This window comes from Pinus tabuliformis, chromosome Q, assembly GCF_031772625.1.
Source record: "Pinus tabuliformis cultivar Carrire ecotype Pingquan chromosome Q, CPIR1, whole genome shotgun sequence".
In the NCBI taxonomy this organism is placed as follows: Eukaryota; Viridiplantae; Streptophyta; class Pinopsida; order Pinales; family Pinaceae; genus Pinus; species Pinus tabuliformis.
The window spans coordinates 228685122-228705457 of NC_142296.1; the positions used below are offsets into that span (position 1 = coordinate 228685122).

The window sequence follows — 20336 nt, forward strand, 5'->3', positions numbered from 1 at the left end:
CCCAAAACATGGGTTTTTATCCCTAAAACTATCCTTGGGGGATCTCGTTCCCAACAAACACCCACATGGCTTTTCCATGTCACCTTGAATAGTCCACATCACTTTTGGATCCATATGGCACCTACATGGCCATAGTTTTGCCTTCATGGTGCTTTCCACCTCATCTTAATTCACAGGTTCCACAGGGTATGCGCCCTTCATGCAAATCAACGATTTCACATTATAGATCTAGTTTTGAGGAGAACTCTAGGTGCACAGGATTTTGAACTTTGACATTCTTCCCCAAACCCCCAAAGCTTCAGAATGCAACATCTCCAAAGGATATTATTCCTCACGCAATTATTCCACCATGTCAGGCCCCAACTCAGATACATACACAAGGGAGTAAATTTGACACCGCACAATTATTCCACCACGTTGGGACCCACCCCACATACATCCATGAGGTAGTAAATTTGACCACATGCAAATAATTCACCACACTTGGCCGCACCTCAAATACATCCACAAAGTAGTAAATCCATTTCAATGCATATCCAGCCCCACATATATTTTTCATTGTGTGCAACCTCCCAAATTACCCAAATCCTAGATACATCTACCAAACCTTTAAGTATCCATCCATTTTGTACATCTGGATGCACCTAAATGTCAAACCTTAAAAACATGTCTGGCCCCAGATGCTAAATTTTCCAATAAATCATCTATCCCAGAATACAAGATCTAACAATGACTCATTTGATCTCGAATACAAAATATGACTTCTACAACACTTAGAATTATAATTTCTAAGAACTTAAAGGGACTTAGCCATAGTTCTCCTTGAAGCTTTGCATTGCTCAGAACACTAATTCTACAAGGATGAAACTCTCATCCAAATATTGAACATTCCAAATATTATACATAGCCATAATGCAATTCATGGATCCATTAATCAACCTATTATCAGGCACTCAAACAAGCTAAGCCATAGCTAATATTTCTCTGTAAATTCAAACACAACATCATTATATTAAACCACATAATGGATCCCAAACAACACTATCATATACATTGGTATATCATACATTTTAGCATTCTTATCCCTTTACTAAAATAGAAAAACAACAATCTTAAACAAACAGATGTCCATGGAAATCATAACATATTAGACAATGAAATTTCACACACAACAACAGTCTACCTAAGTGCATGAATCAATCATTCATGACCATGAAAATAAATTTACTGTTTATAAACATATCAACAAACAGAGAGGCCTCCAGGACCCTTGTAGCTCTAAAAAAATTCACATGAGCATCTCATTCTAGAGAAACAGAGATACCACATTCCACCAGTGATGACACAATCACTACTATAACATATATCAAATAGTATTCATCATTCATAATGCAACCATATGTAAGAAAATACACTTATTTATATAACTTGTATTATTGGAAACTAAGGGAGGGACTTCAACTCCCACCCAAACATAGGCCAACTACATTGCAATATTTCTTGCAACTAATCACCCTTGAGCTGGATTTAGAGTCTCAGGAGTTAAGTTCTCAAGGGAATTCACACTAATACATGTCAACCAAATCACATAGGAATCTAGAGTGCACATTGTATCCACCTACTAAGTACTACAATAATATCGAGCACACAGTCTTTCCACCTACTAAGTACTACAATAATATCAAGCACACAGTCTTTCCACCTACTAAGCACTATAGGGATCCATAGTCTACAATGTCTCCACATTCTAAAGACTATAGGAATCAAGAGCACACATTGTCTTCGCCAGATAATCACTTTAGGAATCTAGAGCACACAATGTCTCCACCATCTAAGAACTACATGAATCCATAGCACATACTGCCTCCACCTACTAAGCACTACATGAATCCAAAGCACACATTGCCTCCACTTTCTAAGCATTACAGGGATCTAGAGCATGCAGTGCCTCCACTTGCTAAATACTACAAGATTCCATTGCACACAGTATCTCCACCTGCTAAACACTAAAGGAATCTAGAGCACACAATGTCACCACCTTCTCTTATCATGTCTTCACTTCATGCCACACTCCTCTGCGTTCTCCCTCTCCTACGCATACGCTTCCTTTTGCAAGCTTTCTTGTGATTTTTGTCTACCTCCCTCCATGTGTATGTCTATGCATACCTCTCTCCTATTTTTCATCCCATTCGTCCATTTTTCTCTTGCATGTTGACTCTCCTAACATGTCCCTCAAGATAGGGAGGTCGCATGGGCCTTTTCCTTTACTGCAAGCTTCCCATACACAACTTCAATGCTTGCAACAATAGACCATTTAATCCATTAGGGAGATCGGTGGTAAAATAAATGAAGTGGTTTGGTTTTAATCACTTTCCAATCAACTCCTCCTGCTCAAACCTCTGAATGAATACCCACTCCTCTAGCCCAATCATTATTTGTATTCCCAAATCATTTATGTGAATTGCAATTCATAGTAATTTTTACAAGAGGGGTAACAAGAAGGGTTATCACAATCATGATGTGATTCCAAGAGGCACATTATAATTTCTTATCAATCTATCTCTATAATTATAATAAATAATGGCAGAAAATTCTTGGCATATAAAGATCAAAACAAGTGGTGTACATAAGGACAATTATAATTACTAAGGAAAAAATAAGACATGCAACAAAATTCTAAATCCTTGACTCAAAATACAAAGTACATATTCATCTCCAAAAAGAAGTACATTGCATAATTGTTGAGCAAGTTTTGACATAGCTAAGTGTAACACTCTTTCTACTCCAATGCAACAAAATTTGAAGCTTGCATCAAAACAAAGGAATGAATTTGAGGATGCAACTAAGTAGATAGTGATATTTCATTCATTATTGGTATTATTTCTAGGTTCATGTGAAAACTTTTTGAAAGGCATTGGTTTACTGCAAAAAGAGTTCTAAGATAAGTGAAGGAACTCAATATTTTGGACTCAAGTATTCTAAGGTGGTTGACTTAAACCTAATTGTATATCTTGATTCAAACTTTGATGGGGATAAGAAAATGGAGTGTTAGATTCAAGATATCTCATGAGTTTTGGATTAGTAGTTTTCTCCTAGAGATCATGCAAGCGATCAAATCCAATATATTCCATAGTAGAGGAAGAACATGTGATTGTTATAGAAAAGACAAAGGAGATTGTGTGGCTCAAGAAAATACGTGAATATTTACAAGAGAAGCACGTGAATTCTACTCCCTTTTTGGTTGACATATCGTTGTATCTTGGACAAGTGGTAGTCCTTCCAAACCTTACACACTCTTGATTTCATTGAAGAAATCCTAAAATCTTCTACACTCAACATTATCACAAGATTCAATTATTAGATAGAGTCAAATGGTTTTTTCATCCCATCTTTTCTTAATTCCTTTAATTTGTTATCAAAAAGGATATTTTATTTTAAATTCCTTTAGTCATTCACAGTCTTTAGACATCTAATAAATGGTTCTAAAAAGTTATCATTGAATTGCATAGTTTATTATTTAGGGATTATTTAAGCACAAAATTTTTCGAGGTAGAGTAGAAGCTCTATTGATTGTTTCACATAAATCAAATGAAAAAACCATTACATCCTCCACATTCCCTTCAACAATTTTCCTTACTCCTAATAATAATCATTAAGCCACTCTCACCTTAGTAGTCCATTTTTAGGAGCCTTCCTAGATTTCCTTAGGTGTGTGATAGTAAGAGGATATTGTAATAGGGGTTTAGAATTCAAAACATTTTCCAATTCAACAACCCTCTTCTTAACCTCTCTAGTTATTCCTCATGCTCACTGATGACATGTTCTATTTTTTTTCCCATGGCTTCATGCATTTTCATTTTGTTAGATGCCTCTGAATCCTTTGAATCAAAGACAACATTTTCGTCTTTTGAAAGTTTTTTTCCTTTTTTCTTCTCCCTAAATATGTGAAATTTCTATTAGTCTAATTGATGGTGAAAAATAATAGAGGCATCTTCGAAAACAGGAAAATATCACTACATTTTCTAATAGTTTGTTACCACTGAAATGAAGCATCTTCCATTCAGGGAATTTGTCTAGATGATTAACAACTTCCATATCATTACCAATGTTGATTTGATTTTCAACAGGCCTCTTCGATGATACTACATTATCATCACTCCCTAACCTCTTCCTCTTCATGTGAGTAGGGATTGCATGCTCAATATCTTTTTTAGATTTCTTGAGGTCTTCACCACCACCATCTTCTCCACATCTCTTGTATAGTTTTCTACTAACACCACTGAGCAACAATACTCTTCTCATTTGAATTGGAAGCATTCTTAGTAAAATTAACAACTCTCCCTCCCCTTTGAGAATTGTCTCTCAATTTACCCCTTTGCACTCAACAATGAAACATTCACTAGTATCCTTATATTTTTTATTGTCCAGAAGGATTTTCATCCATTTCTCCTTTGGGTTGGTCTGGACATTTGAACTCACCATGTTATGAGTATCTTCATGAGGATCTAGGCCACTTAATTAACTGATGGGACTAGTGGTAGATGTAAGTGCTTCTTTAACATTCTCATCTTCAATACTAATGTCTTCCTTATCTCCTACTCCCTTCTTAGGTAACTCAAATAATAGGAAATTACTCTTATAATGACTCAAAATCACCAAGCATTTAATACAATATATAGATAATACCCTAGGATAGTTTTTCTCTCTTTAGGTTGAAAGTATCGCCATCAAGTGTCAGAGATATTTCACGGTTTCTCCTACAAATTTGAAGGGTGTAGTGAGGAGTTGCTTCACTTCTTATGATGGAGAAAATCATAACATTTGAATATTTCCTACATGGTTCTATCACAAAGAAATGGTCCTAAACAAATTTTCTCCCACAAATTTAAACGACACAGTGAGTAGTTGCTTCACTTCTTATGATGGAGGAAATCATAGCATTTGAATATTTCCTGCATGGTTCTATCACAAAGAAACAGTCCTAAACAAAATTTGGAAGATAGTAGAGTTTCTCCTCAAAAGGCTTACATCCTAATATATGTGTATTATTATTTGTAGAAATACTCACCCCTTCCTACCAATAAAGCCCTACCCCTTTTTTTGAAACTATGAGGTGCACAACTTATTATCATTTTTCAAAATCACCTTACAAAAGTGTCTTAAAATTTATAAAAATGAAATGGGACCTTGTGCCTCCAAAGAACCAACTACCATTTGTACAAAGACTACCTCTAACCTTATTCACCTTGGGCTGTCAACTTTTAAGGAAATTTATAAAACTAAAATGAAAAACTAAGCAAGATGATATATGAAATCTCTTGGCCCTCTTACCATTTAAGCAATTGGCATGATATCTCATTTGACATAATTTAATCTTATATATATATATATATATATATCTTATAAACTTTTACCTAGTAAATTGAGTTAAAATCCATGTCATTTCCTTATATAGCTTTGTTATCTCAACAATATCAATCTAATATACCCTTCATAACATCACCTTTTGATCACACTAAAACCACTATTGTTCACTTTAGATGGAGTCAACTTTTAATATTTTAAAACCTTCACCTTCATATTTTATAGTAGCTCCAATAACCTTCTATACCCAAATGTTATAAGAGAAATAAGCTCCTTTCTTTCCTCGTATTACCCATTCAAGATTTCTTATGCACAAGATGTCATAGTGCCTCGTAATTTATCATTCCTTCTATACATTTTGCATTGGACTCGTTAAAAGATAGTGAGACAAATACTAGTTTGGTACCAAATTGATACGATTACATAGATTGGACAAAGCTCATGCTATATGTAAATTGCCAACAACAAGATAAAACAAAGCTTTAGGTTATATATGACTAGCATCTCAACAAGGGGAAGTTGTGTCAAACTAAGTGGGCCTAATGGTTAAGAGCATGTGTTTCCTCCTACGAGGTCATAGGTTCAAAACTAGAGGTAAGTAGAGTATGTACGCCTTCATAGGCTTAGAAATGAAATAGCTGTTTGGCAGTGGGTCCCTTATCCCACAAACAAACAAACAAGAAAGTCGCATACACCAATTTGGTGTCCGACTTGACCATAAACTTAAAATTAGATAATAATAATAATAACAAGCCTCCCACTCAAAAATAAGTTAATCAAAATTACCCAATCAATGCAAACCCTAATTCCCATCACATTCTAGGCATGAGAGACTTGTTATTCTAAAATTCCAATGCAAATTGAACTCGGAGATTTGTTTTTCCATAACACAAGACCCTGCTTTCGGCTTTCGGAAGAGAAAAGCATTCATCTCTTTGGAACATTCTAAATTGAAAACCCCACCAGCCTATCAAAAACTCGATCATTTTGCACGAGTGCTGTCATTCTGCAACTATTACGACTAGCGTTTTGATCATCTGAATTTTGCCCTGTTCTAACTTTTTCTTCCGGTCATATTTATTGATCTTTCGAGAGAGCAGGGATGAATATCACGGCTCACGGGAAAAAAAACAAAGAAGATTTAACCTAGCTCGAGCCTATCAAAGGCTACCACTAATATTCAATGATATGGGGCATTCCGAGAATTGAACTCGGGACCTCTCGCACCCTAAGCGAGAATCATACCACTAGACCAAATGCCCTGAGATGCTCCAGTTGTGCGATTTTCAGTTAATGTCGAAGGAACTGGAAATTGAACGGCTGCTTAAAATCGAAAACCACAACTAAACGACTGGACAGATTGCCTGTGAATCTATTTCCACCAAAAACAGGATCGAAGAATCAAATTATTCCGACACATCTGTAGACACTCAGAATCGAAAACCTCAACCAAAGTGACAGACAGATTGCATGTGAATCTGGAGACAATAAAATGTGTCAGAAGTGAGATTTGGACCCACGCCATCAAGCGAGTAGCAGAGCTTGAGTCTGGCGCGTTATACCACTCGGCCATTATGACAATGTAAGTATGTTGAGAGTGGGATTTGAACCCACGCCCTTTCGGACCAGAACCTTAATCTGGCGCCTTAGACCAACTCGGCCATCTCAACTGTTGTTCAAAATTTGGAGTGGAAATTTACCATTGTCTCTCAATACTTTTACCTCTTGCATCGCTGGATCCGAGTGACAACCGACCCAGTGCCCACCGTGCCACCAACAAAACAACACGACGCGCCTCCATATTCCATAACGATACGAAAATTAAGGATGACAATGATCTTTCGGATGCGTATAATTGGTAAGCTAAGGGAAAAAATCAACCAAAATTCAATCTTCACCATCGCCATCGGATTGGACGACGGAGATTGATTTAAAATTAGGGTTTTAATAGAGTCATCATTGATTATAGGATTTTTATTAATTTTAGATTGTGGCTTAGATTGGAGAAAATTTCCATAAATATGTTTCATATGCACACAATTTGCTCCTTCGCTATTTCTAAATTGATGATGATGGTGATGGTGGTTAACGTCCACTGAAACCAAATTGGTCTATCGAACTTATAATTTTCTTAGTTTTTAATTATCTGGCTCCTCGTCTTTCTTGGCGAGATTGATGCTGTAGCTTTCTTTTTTTTCTCTACGGTCTTCCAACTTCCTTTATCTTGCATCTCCTTCATCTCTTCTGGTTCTTGGGACATTGGTGTCTTAGCTTCACGATCTATTGTGTTCGTCCTTTTGAAGATAGTCGGAGAAGAAGTTTGATCTAGGAGATCTGCTTTGCTGTTTGTTAGTTTGTGTTTGTTAGTCTATTCAACATTTATTAGCTCTAATATTAATGTTTCAATATTTATCCATGAACGTTTTCGTGAATCTTGCTTATCTTTTTAAAAAATGTTTCATGTTTAAGAAGCACCTTCTGAGGACCTTTTTAGTTAATGTGTTTTCTAAGGGTGTTTCATGTTTAAGGAGAATCTTCTTTAAGGTGTTTTTAAGTGAATGTATATATTTTGAAGGGCTTTTAAAAATATAATTTTGATTTATTTTTACTATAATTTTAATTTTTAAAAGTGGAGTAGTTTTTCATTTTTTAATCATTTTGTATAGCTATGTTGATTGCATTGTTTATAGTATATGTGATTATTATGAGCGTAATCATTGTTATGTTTTATTACTATTATGATTATTACATTAATTTTATGTTTGTCATGTTAATTAAAGTTTATTGAAATTTTTTAATGGTGTAATTGATCTTTACTGTTATGGGCATGCATTGCATTCAATATGATTAAAGTCCTGAAATGTTTGTAAAAGATTGATTTATCTTCTCAATGTGTAACTTCCAATTTGCCAAGTTGGGGGAGTATAGATTAGCTCTTCTAAAGGTTCATTCAATAATGACCCTTAAATCGCCATAGATGGAAATCCACTCTAGATTGAGATTCTTAGCCATATATAACAACCCCCATAGAGCAAGAATCTTTGTTGTAGTATTTGTACCCCCTCCAACGAACCAAAAAACCTGAAGCTGCATATTTGAGTTGATCAAAATCACAACCCCACAACCACATCACCCATGTTGAGAAGCACTGTCAAAATATCTTGCTGGAGACACGACCTGATGGAAATTCTTAAGAATCTTGGGCTCTTTAACCAATTTTTTCATCCAATCTCCTTCATTGAAACGATCCAATATGTTATTGCAGATTCTAGAAATGTCAAAAAGGAATCCTTCAAAAATAATTGTGTTCCTCACCTACCATAATTCCTAGGTGATGAACAAGGGTAATGTCTTATGCTTCCCCCGCCTATTAAACCAACATTTAAAACATGCCTCTAACGAGGAGAAGGCCCTTGAAGACAACAAGAAACCCTCTAAAACCTATAACCACATTGCAATAGCAAAGGGGCACTGCAAGAATAAATATAGGGAATTCTCTTACAAATCCCTACAGAAAGAACACCATCTCGGACCATTGATACCTCTTTTACAAATATTTTCCCAATGAGGGTGTGGTTCTTCCATAAAAGCCAACCAAAAATATTAATCTGCAAAGGAACTTTCCAGCGCCACACCCCCTTGTATCAACATTGATATATAGAACCTTGTATAGTACAAGAGAAGTATTTATATACTTTCGATACCACAACATTCCCATCACGTAAAGAACCATTCCAACACAGAACATCTTCACTACCACCCATAAAAATGTTTGTCATCTTTAAATTAGAAGTATATTGATTCCACCTAACAACATTGAAACCTTCAAGACCAATCTTCATCGCCTCTTTCCTTGATGGAAATGCATAATATCAAAACCCTCTTAAATTTGTGCCAAGAAGTAATACCTTTTGCATGCGGGGCTTCTAAAACCTGCATATGAAGGATATGTTTATCCAACGTACCTCAGATAGTGTCAAACCCATCTAAGTTCTTACCTCCATTTTCAAAGGACCAATGCATGTTGTTAAAAAGAAAAGTCCTTATTTTTAAAAAGCCATTCCAAATGTATGATCCTTTGCTCATAGCAGCATCCTCATATTTGAACTAGTGCAACAACAACATATCATTTAAATATTTCTCTTTTATGATGTCTTGCCAGATACAGTTTCCATTTAGTGCTCTCCATAAAATCTTGGTTAGAAGAGCCCAACCAAAAACCTTTAGATCCAATAAACCCCAACCACCGGTCTCCTTCCCCCAAGTTATTACATCCATACTAACCAAATGAAATTATAATCCCCTGGCCCCCAAAAACGGGAAATTTGAAAATACGACCTTGATACTCTAGATGATCTTCCTCAGTAACATGTAAAGGTGCATCTAATACACCAAAATGTGTTGGAGAACAAATTGTATGAGAATATATCTTCTCCCCATAGATAACCAACGATGAGACCAAAGGGATAGACACTTCTGAAATTTATTCAAGAGCCATTGTCAATCCATGATCTGGTACTTATTTGGGTTCATCTTGAAGCCTAGGTATGTGAAGCCAACATCGAGACCAAAAATAACCACCCCAAAAAGTATAGCAATCTCAACAACCTCCTCATTATTTTCAGAGGAATGAATCAAAATAGATTTGCGGCAATTAAGATATAATCTGAATGCATATCTAGATCTAGAAATAATAAAATGTAAAACATTACATTGGGACAATGAGACCTATCCAAAAATAAGCACATCATGCATAAATAGATGCCCTTTCAGTTACCTGCAGACTGCAGAAATATATGAATTGTGAAATTAATCGAAGAGACACATGCCATCAATAACCAGGATAAATAAAAACAGAGATAATGAGCTCCCTTGTTGGAGACCTCTGGGATCCTAGAAGAATGTTGATGGAACTCCATTAATCAGAATTGAGAAATTAATCGATGAGACACATACCAGAATCTAGCCGACATTGTCTAGACATAAACCAATCTTGGTAAGGATCATCCGTAGAAAAGACCAATCTATGAAATCATAGGTTTTATGTAAATCTAGCCTCATCATCAGTTCATCTTTCTTCATCGTCCAAATAAAGTGTATGCATTATTGTGCTATGGCAACACCATCCTGAATCTGTTGATTTTGGAGGAATCTGACTTGATCCATGAAAATATAAACAAATAACATCTCTTTTAATATTAAATCGATGATATTAAAGCCCCAAGGGTTAGCTCAACTGATCAAATAAGTGCCTCATTGTTCAGGAGGTCATAGGTTCAATTCTCCCCGAAGCCCTTGGGGTTAGGCCTTGTTATTGTCCAAGGAGTTTGATACCCTTGATCAAGCTCAGATGGTTGCGAGGCTTGATACCCTTAATCAAGTTTAGATATTTTCGTGGACCTAGCGGCCACCCAGTGACCGCGGGTGTTCATGAACCACCAGAAAAAGAAAAAGAAAAAGAAAAAAAATCGATGATATTAGAAATCAACTTATATCTGGTATTGCAAAAGAGAGATCAGGCGGAAATCAATGAAAGAAGTAGGGTGGGAGGGCTTCAGTATGAGAGCAATAAAATTTGAATTTATCACCCCAACCACCTATACAGTGCATTGCGACTCCTCCACCATGTTCAAAATATCCTTGCCCATAATGTCGAAAAAGTGTATGAAAATCTCAACTGTCCACCTGTCTAGACTAGAGAATTTATCCCCCAAGAAAGAACATAGAACCATGGAAATCTCATCCAACATGATAGGATGACCCACAACAACATTAGTTTCAGTTGAGAACATATTAGGATATGCCTCAATGCACCATAACTAATTATGGATGTCCATAGAATTACATTCCTTGTATATACCCTCAAAATACTTAACAACTACTTTTTGAATATCTTATGTTTTAAAAACTCTTTCTCCATAGGTGGTCTCGATTTCCCAAATGGTATTTTTGTTCCTCCTCTGTGTAGCACAATGCTAGAATAAACAGGTAATATGATCCCCATATTTCACCCAAATCAATAAACTTTTCAATTTCCATGAGGCCTCCTACAACTTTAGAATGTGTCCTTTTTTCAATTCCAATTATTTCAATAAATATTGTTTGTTATGAAACCAGCTCACAAAAAGATAGAAAAGAGAGATCCACGCCTTAGAATTCAGCCTCTTCGAGGGGGCAACCTCCTTTACATTACATAAATGAACAATTCTTGGATGATACAAATGAAAATACCTCCTTTCTATATATAGGAGTCTAAGTGGTCCCAATACAATCAAAGCCTACATAACAATAATATTGTAGGGCACAACAATAACAATAGTGGGCTTCTATGTGGCACAATAGTAACAATATGGGTACTACATGGGTACATCAATATAATAAGTGGGTTATACTAACAACAATAGGGGGTAATAGGGCACAACAATATAAATAAGGGGTATAACTACAATAGTAATGGGGTAATCACTAGTATTATAGGGACCCAACATGCCCCTCTCCTTCAAAAAAGTGTTGTCCTCAACGCTTGAGTAGTTCTGGATACTTCTGCATAAAATTCTCATCCTCCCATGTGGAATCTTCAGCGGATAAGTTCTTCCACTTGATAAGATACTCTGAAATTGATCGATTTCGTAGCTGTCGAGTTCTTGTTTCTGTGACTGCTTCCGGTTCCAATATAATTTTTCCTTCCTCATCAAGTTCTGGCAATATTGTTTGAATTGGGAGCTTGTCACCTATAACCTTCTTTAAACATGAAACATGGAAAACTGGGTGCAATCGAGAAGCTGCAGGAAGCTCCAATTTGTATGCCATAGTACCAATCTTTTGCAACACCTTGTACGGACCATAATACTTTGGTGATAATTTATTATCCTTCTTAGCTTGCTTTAGGGACATTTGCTTATATGGTTGTAGCCGTAGGAATACCCAATCACCTACATCAAAACTTCTTTCACTGCGATGTTGATCTGCCTGTTGTTTCATTCTATTTTGTGCCAACACGAGGTTATCCTTTAAGAGTTGGAGGACTTGTTGTTGATGTTCGATGTGATGTTCCACTGCCTGAACCTTAGAATTTTCTCTTAAATATGATGTGATGGATGGTGGTTGATACCCATAAAGTGCCATAAATGGGGTCATTTTTGTTGCTGTATGGAAGGAAGTGTTATACCACCATTCAGCCAGAGGCAACCATTTGACCCATTGTGTCTGTTTATCAGATACAAAGCAACGAAGATATCCTTCCAAACATTTGTTTACTATCTCAGTTTTCCCATCAGATTGAGGATGATAAGATGAGCTATGAGCTAACTGAGTACCAAGACAAGAAAATAATTCTGTCCAAAAATTTCCAGTGAAAATGGGATCTCTGTCACTTACAATAATCTTTGGGTTTCCATGTAGCTTTTGAACTGTTTCCATAAATGCAGTAGAAACTGTACTGGCTTTAAATGGATGTGATAATGCACAAAAGTGTGCATACTTGGTAAGTCTGTCAACTACCACCATGATGACACTCTTTCCCTCAGACTTGGGTAAACCTGTGATAAAATCCATTGAAACCTCCTCCCAACGTTGGCTTGGAATGGATAAAGGTTGTAATAGACCCGGTGTCTTAATTGTTTCAACTTTATTTTGCTGGCAAACCAAACATTCTGCCACAAACTTTTGAATATCTGATTTAAGGCCATCCCAAAAAAATTCCTTCTTAACCCTGTGGTAAGTTTTTAAAAATCCTGAGTGCCCTCCTAAGGGAGAAGTGTGCAATTCCATAAGAATCTTTTGTTTTAGCTGGGAATTCTTACAGAGGTATAAGCGATCTTTGTACCATAACGAATCATTTTTCCAGCTAAATGTATCAGAAGTACTGGAATCTTGTTGTAGCTTTCGAATAAGTGCCCACACTTCTTCGTCATTCTTCCATTCCTCCCTTGCTTCGTTTATCCAATCTGGTTGGATAATAGAAATGGCACACAACAATGCTTCCACATCCTCATCCTTTCTTGAGAGTGCATCTGCCACCACATTTTGCTTCCCTTTTTTGTAGATGATTTCAAAGTCATAACCCAACATCTTTGTGACCCACTTTTGTTGCTCTTCAGAGGATAATCTTTGTTCTAAAAAGTATTTAAGGCTATCATGATCCGTTTTTACCTTGAAGTGTCTTCCCATTAGGTAGGGTCGCCATTTCTTAAGTGCATGGAGTATTGCCAACATTTCCTTCTCATAAATAGCTTTGCTTAAAAACTTTCCCTTGATTGGACGACTTTCAAAAGCAATGGGTCTTTCATCTTGCATTAGAACAGCACCAATTCCATTTCCTGAAGCATCACATTCCACAATAAAGGTTTTTGTGAAGTCCGGTGTAGCTAAGACCGGTGCTTGGCACATTGCCTCTTTAAGATGTTCAAAGGCCTTTGTTGCTTCCGGAGTCCATGAAAATGAATCTTTCTTCAATAATGTTGTTAGAGGTGCTGCTATTCTCCCATAATTCTTAACAAACTTGCGATAATACCCTGTCAACCCAAGAAATCCTCGCAGATGCTTTATGGATGTGGGGATTTTCCATTCCTTAATGGCTTTAATTTTGCTAGGGTCTACCTTAACTCCTTCATGAGATACAATATGACCCAAATATTCCACCTCCTGGACTCCAAAGAAACATTTGGATCTTTTTGCATATAATTGTTTCTCCTCCAATAGTTGTAGCACCCTGTCAACATGTTCAACATGATCCTTCCAAGACTTGCTGTAGATTAGTATATCATCAAAAAATACTAACACAAATTTTCTAAGGAATGGTTTGAAAATTGAATTCATCAAACCTTGAAATGTTGAAGGTGCATTGGTAAGGCCAAAAGGCATGACCAAAAATTCATAATGACCCTCATGAGTTCTAAATGCCGTTTTTGGAATGTCTTCAATCTTCATTCTGATTTGATGATATCCCGAACGAAGATCCAACTTGGTGAAGTAAATTGATCCATGCAATTCATCCAGTAATTCATCAATAACAGGAATGGGGAACTTATCTTTAATAGTGAGCTTGTTGAGCTCCCTATAATCTGGACACATGCGCCATGATCCATCCTTCTTGTGCACCAATACTACTGGAGCTGAGAAAGAACTTTGACTCGGTTGAATTATACCAGCCTCTAGCATTTCTGCAACCATACGTTCAATTTCACTTTTTTGGACATAGGGATATCTGTACGGCCTGATGTTTGGAGGAACACTTCCTGGAATCAGATGAATAGCATGATCATGATCACGCATAGGTGGGAGACCCTTGGGAGTCTCAAATACCTTGGAATGATTGTCCAAGACTTTTTGGAGATCTGGAGAAATAGATGATTCCAATGTGGAAACATCTAGCGAACATAATTGTGCAATTACACCTCTTTGCTCCTTTTTTAGAAGCTTTGTCATACCATTAGAGCTGATTATCTTTCCTGGTTTCCCTGCAATACCCCTTAATTCAACTTCCTTTCCTTCCAAGAAAATTTGATGAAAAGTTCTTGAAAATTAAAAGCTATTGTACCCAAGGATTGTAGCCATTGGACTCCTAGTACAACATCAGCACCTCCCATTGGAATGGAAAGCATTGGGCTAGTCAATACATATTCTCCCATGGATAGCTTGATATTATGGCACTTTCCAGAGCAATTTATTGTTCCTCCATTTGCAATCATCACTTGACACTCTGGTGCTGGATATAGGAAGCAATTCAATTCTTTTGCTACCCTACAATGAATAAAATTGTGGGTGCTTCCTGAATCAATCAACACTATTACCTTTTTTTTCTTGATTTGTCCTTCTATCTTGATGGTTTGAGGAGTGGTAATTCCCGCCAATGCATTACAAGATATGGTCGGATTTATTTGTTCTTCATCTAGGCTTTGTTCCTGGAATATATCCTCTTCTTTTGACCTTTCTTGCTCCTTTTCTTCTTCCTCTTCACAATCTATGTAGAATAATTTCTTCTCAGCACACTTATGACCTTTTGTGTATTTGCTATCACAATTGTAACAAAGCCCTTTTGCTCTTTTTTCTTCCAATTGTTGTGGTGTCAACCTTGTAGGTTGTGGAAGACTATGGGCAACAACACTTCCGTCTTTATAGTTGTGAATGGTATGCTTCCTAGTTGCCATAATTTTGCTTTCCATTTTTCTTGCTAACCTGAATGCCTTCTCTAATGAATCAGGTTCCCAAAGGCGCACATCATGTTGGATATTATCCTTTAAAGACCCTATGAACACATCAATCCTATGCTCCTCTGGAATATCTTTTACCCTTATGTTCAATTTTTGGAACTCCTCAATGTGCTCCATTATTGAACCCTTTTGTTTGAGACTTATCAATTGGCTAAAAAAAGTGTTGCTTTTTGTATCCTCATAATGTGCTATCAATTCTTCCGTAAAAATTGCCCAAGTGATAAATTGTTTACGAGAACAAAGCCATTGATACCATACAAACTGATTTGGTTCCAAATATAAAGTTGCCATACGTACCTTTTGTGTTTTGCACATTATTGAGATCGAAGAATTGCTCCATCTGTAATATCCATGTGGCGGGATCCTTGCCATCAAACTTCCTCATATCGATTTTTGGAACATGGTGAGTCTTCGATCCAACATTAGAGTCTATGGAATCATGATTAACATTTCTTTTGTTCTCATCATGAGTTTCCTTTACTACCTTTTCACCATTAGTGACCCTTTCTTGTAGCAACTTCTTCAATTCATCCATCTTATCATCCATGCCATCAATTTTAGCGTCCATGCCATTCACCTTAGCTTCCATGCCATCCATCTTAGCTTCCATGCCCTTTATCTTAGATTCCACGCCATTTACCTTAGATTCCACACCATTTATCTTAGATTCCATGCCATTTATCTTAGATTCCACACCGCTTATCTTAGCTTCTGTTAGCTTTTGTGAGCGTGACATTTGTTGCACTTGTTCTTGTAATTTTGATATATCATGTAGCATTTCTTCCTCTTCTTCATGAGTCATGCTAGAGCTTTCAGGTTCCTTACTAGGTGTTTGCATTTTCTTTCCTCGGGGCATCAGTTACCGATAATAATGCTTTACTATGCCCTTTGAATTCCGTTAAACCAAGCTTACACAAAAATTTAAAAAAAAACTACACACCTTTTTTCACTTTATAGAAGCCTGATATTGAATCTGATGTATCTCTGTAATTTCGGATCATCCAATTCTGAAATTGGTATCTGTAGTAGCCTTCTGCGTCCTCTTTCCAATGCCACAAGTCTGAGCCCAATTGGATTCTCCAAGGAAGAGTTATGTGAAATCTCCCACAGTGACTTGCTTTTAGACTGGTTCAGTAGAGCGAACTTGTACGACGTGCCACGAGTCACTGTTTCAACCTTTGAATCTGAAACTCACCCACAAGAAACTAAAGTCCGTCCTTTTTCTGTACCTTTTTACGAAATTTCAATCTGATCCTCAGAGAGAGAGTTATGATGATTTTTCCCAGGTCACCTGTTTTGAATGTAATTCAGGAGTCTGCAAAAAGGCCAAATTCCTCAGATCATATCTCCGAAAATATCGCGCTAAAAGCTCTGAAATTTGGACCCAAAGTTCAGCGCCAATTCTTCTCAAATGGGTTTTTTTTGCGACTTCTGAAATGTCACAAAAAAAAGTTATAGCGAAAATGCCACGATGACCTATTTGGAGCAGCGAAACCCTAGAATCCAAAGCTCTGATACCAAATGTTATGAAACTAGCTCACAAAAAGATAGAAAAGAGAGATCCACGCCTTAGAATTCAGCCTCTTCGAGGGGGCAACCTCCTTTACATTACATAAATGAACTATTCTTGGATGATACAAATGAAAATACCTCCTTTCTATATATAGGAGTCTAAGTGGTCCCAATACAATCAAAGCCTACATAACAATAATATTGTAGGGCACAACAATAACAATAGTGGGCTTCTATGTGGCACAATAGTAACAATATGGGTACTACATGGGTACATCAATATAATAAGTGGGTTATACTAACAACAATAGGGGGGTAATAGGGCACAACAATATAAATAAGGGGTATAACTACAATAGTAATGGGGTAATCACTAGTATTATAGGGACCCAACATTGTTGTAAGAGGGACACACCCACTTTGTCCAAGCACTTAAAAATTCATTCCATTTTTACCTCAATCTCCTCAAGATCCTTCTTCATATTTTTTTTCCTGTTCCCAAGAACAAATTTCTTTCTTTAACCTTAGTAAATTATCCATAATCAGGGACATAGGAGATCCGTCATCAGAATCTTCAAAGGAAGCCTAGGACTCATACACCATCTTGCCAAAATCCTCCTCATCAAGCCAGGTATGATTGAACTTGAAGGGGAGGCCCTTCCAAGATTCCCCCTCCCCCCACCACTGAAATATAATGGGAGTATGGTTCAATATTTTAGCATGAGATACTCATGATCACACATTACCCACGATTTCCAAGATGTTCTCATGCACCAAGAACCTATCTAATATTTGTTCAATATGATTTGTACCCATTCTACCATTGCTCCAAGTAGGGGCCAAAGGAATAGGTCTAACATCAACTAAATGATTTTTAGTAAAAATATCCAAGATGTGATTTCCCAGAGGGTCAAACCGACACCGATATCCTCAACACTCCTCTCTACAAATGGTAATATTTAAATCCCCAACTAAGATCACATAGCCAATCTTCAAAATCCCATAGTCATCCACCCTCTGCCAGAAAGCATGTTTGTCCCTGTATGGAGCATACATATTGAGGAAATAGATTTAATGGGATAAACCCCTTACAAAGCCCAAAAGGAGGATGCCTACAAAAAAATTGTAAGATTTTAAATAAACCCACTTGGGGTCCCATAATGCCACCAATCCACTAGATAAAACACATGATTCAATAGCCACAAAACACGAACTTGGACAAATGGATAAAATTATGATTTTGATTTATCCACTGAAGCCATAGATTCCTGGATAAAGATGATAATAAAAATCATAGATCCAATTATGTGTCTAAGGGATAATTTTTTAGAAGCATCCCCAAGCGCCTGAGATTCAAGGAGAGAATATTCATGGGGATAAAGAATAATGAGACACATTTTCTATAAGGGCTTGAGAACAGACAAATTTGTTGGCATTATGACACAGGTTGGCACTATGACACAGGTGTTGTCCTTGATGGCAACTCACTTAGATGGTAGATCACTGTTCAGGCTCTCAGAATGAAAGAAAAGGAGGTATACGCAAGTTTCCTTTGACTAAGTCACATATACACGCGGGATTGTCGAACAAAAGTCGCATATGCGTATGCACACACTTTCATGGACAGAAAAGTGCGTACGTGTGGGAAAACTTATTTTTGGTCCATGGTATTTAGTCCTTGGTATTTGGACCTATGGTTTTGGACCATGGTATCTCGTCTGAAGTGTTGAACCCAGGTATTTGGTCCAAGGTATTGATTCTTTATGGTTTTGGACCATGGTATTGTGTAAGGCCTAAGACTATAAAAGGGGAAGGAGATCATTAGACAAAGGCATTGACTCAAGCATTGAATATCTTATGAAGAGCTAGATCTGGAATACTGGTCATTGGGTTATGGTGCATAGATGGATCTGAATTAAGGAAGAACCTGAGCGCAAGAAGAAGGATAAGTACTATTGATGGGTCAAGATATTAAGGCTTGAACAATAGTATCTCTGTGTGATTTTGATATGTTATTGTTGGTGCATGACTTGATCTATAAATCTGATAATCTGGGTATAACTGATGTCTGAATAAGTGAAAAGGATAAATTATCTTTTATAGATCTATACACAAGTTTAGTGAAGCAAAGGCACGTATACACACTGGATCTGTAATTCAAAATCATGTATATGCACGTTGGCCTTAATTCATTAGCGTATGCATGCAGGTTGTACACATTGAAGTAGCGTACGTCTCTTGAATTATGTTTTAGCTACTTCTATTTATTGTTGCAGTGTTTTGGCTTCAGAATTGGTGTCTGGTTACTGTTACTATTTTTTGGGTACAACTTTCAGAGAAGTGACTATTTGATTTAGTTTTGTTTGGTGCAAAGGAGATTGGTTGATGCAGATATACTTGATGTTTGATTGATGTTATTCATGGATCCAGTCTGAAAATTAATGAAACGTGGTCCTTGAAAGAAAAGAGAAGGTTGTAGCTTTCTGTAGGTCATCACCTACGTACTAGTACCTCAACTAGTACAAGAGCTAAGGGGGTTGTAGCTCCCTTCCAGGAGAAGCTGGAGAACGAGAGAAGGTTGTAGCCTTCTGCAGGTAGTAGCCTGCGTACTGGTATAAGACTGCACCAGTATAGGATCATTGTAAAAGAAGTTTCTAATTAAAAGAAGATAGAGATGAATTGCAGTAGGTGGTTTACACCCACATTTGGTTTCCACCTTATATCTTGTTTTCTTATGTGTGACTGCCTGTTTTGTTTTACTGTTCCTGGTTATTGTTTATATAGTTTGATGCATAGATTAATGATCAACATCTAAAAAATAATTTAAATTACAAGTCTGTTGGTTATACGTTGGTTTCCTTAACTGTAGTTACATACATACGCGGTTTTTCACTAAATGAAGTAGCGTATACAAATATGATTGTGAAATGAAAAATAATTGACCTAATAATACTGATTCACTCCCCCCCCCCTCTCAGTATTATTTCCAACAATTGGTATCAAAGTAGGTCTTTCAGAAGAGGCTTGATTGCTTGAAGGAAGATCTATCATCATGAGCAACTACGAAAAGGAGGCATCTATCAGGCCACCAATCTTTGATGGAAGCAACTTCGTCTATTGGAAGGTAAGAATCACAGCCTATCTTCAATCTCTTGGTACAGAAGTTTGGGATATCATGGAAACAGGATACACATTTCCATTAGAAACTCCTATAGATACGGATGGTAAGAAGCAGTATGAAACAAATGC

At 36.8% G+C, this 20336-nt stretch overlaps 2 non-coding genes across 2 annotated transcripts; both read right to left on the minus strand.

The window, feature by feature from the left end:
* Positions 1-6554: 6554 nt before the first annotated feature.
* Positions 6555-6626, minus strand: TRNAP-AGG (transfer RNA proline (anticodon AGG)). Its single transcript has one exon. It is a non-coding gene; the product is annotated as a tRNA-Pro (tRNA).
* Positions 6627-6953: 327 nt separating this feature from the next.
* Positions 6954-7034, minus strand: TRNAL-AAG (transfer RNA leucine (anticodon AAG)). The gene has a single exon. It is a non-coding gene; the product is annotated as a tRNA-Leu (tRNA).
* Positions 7035-20336: the final 13302 nt, after the last annotated feature.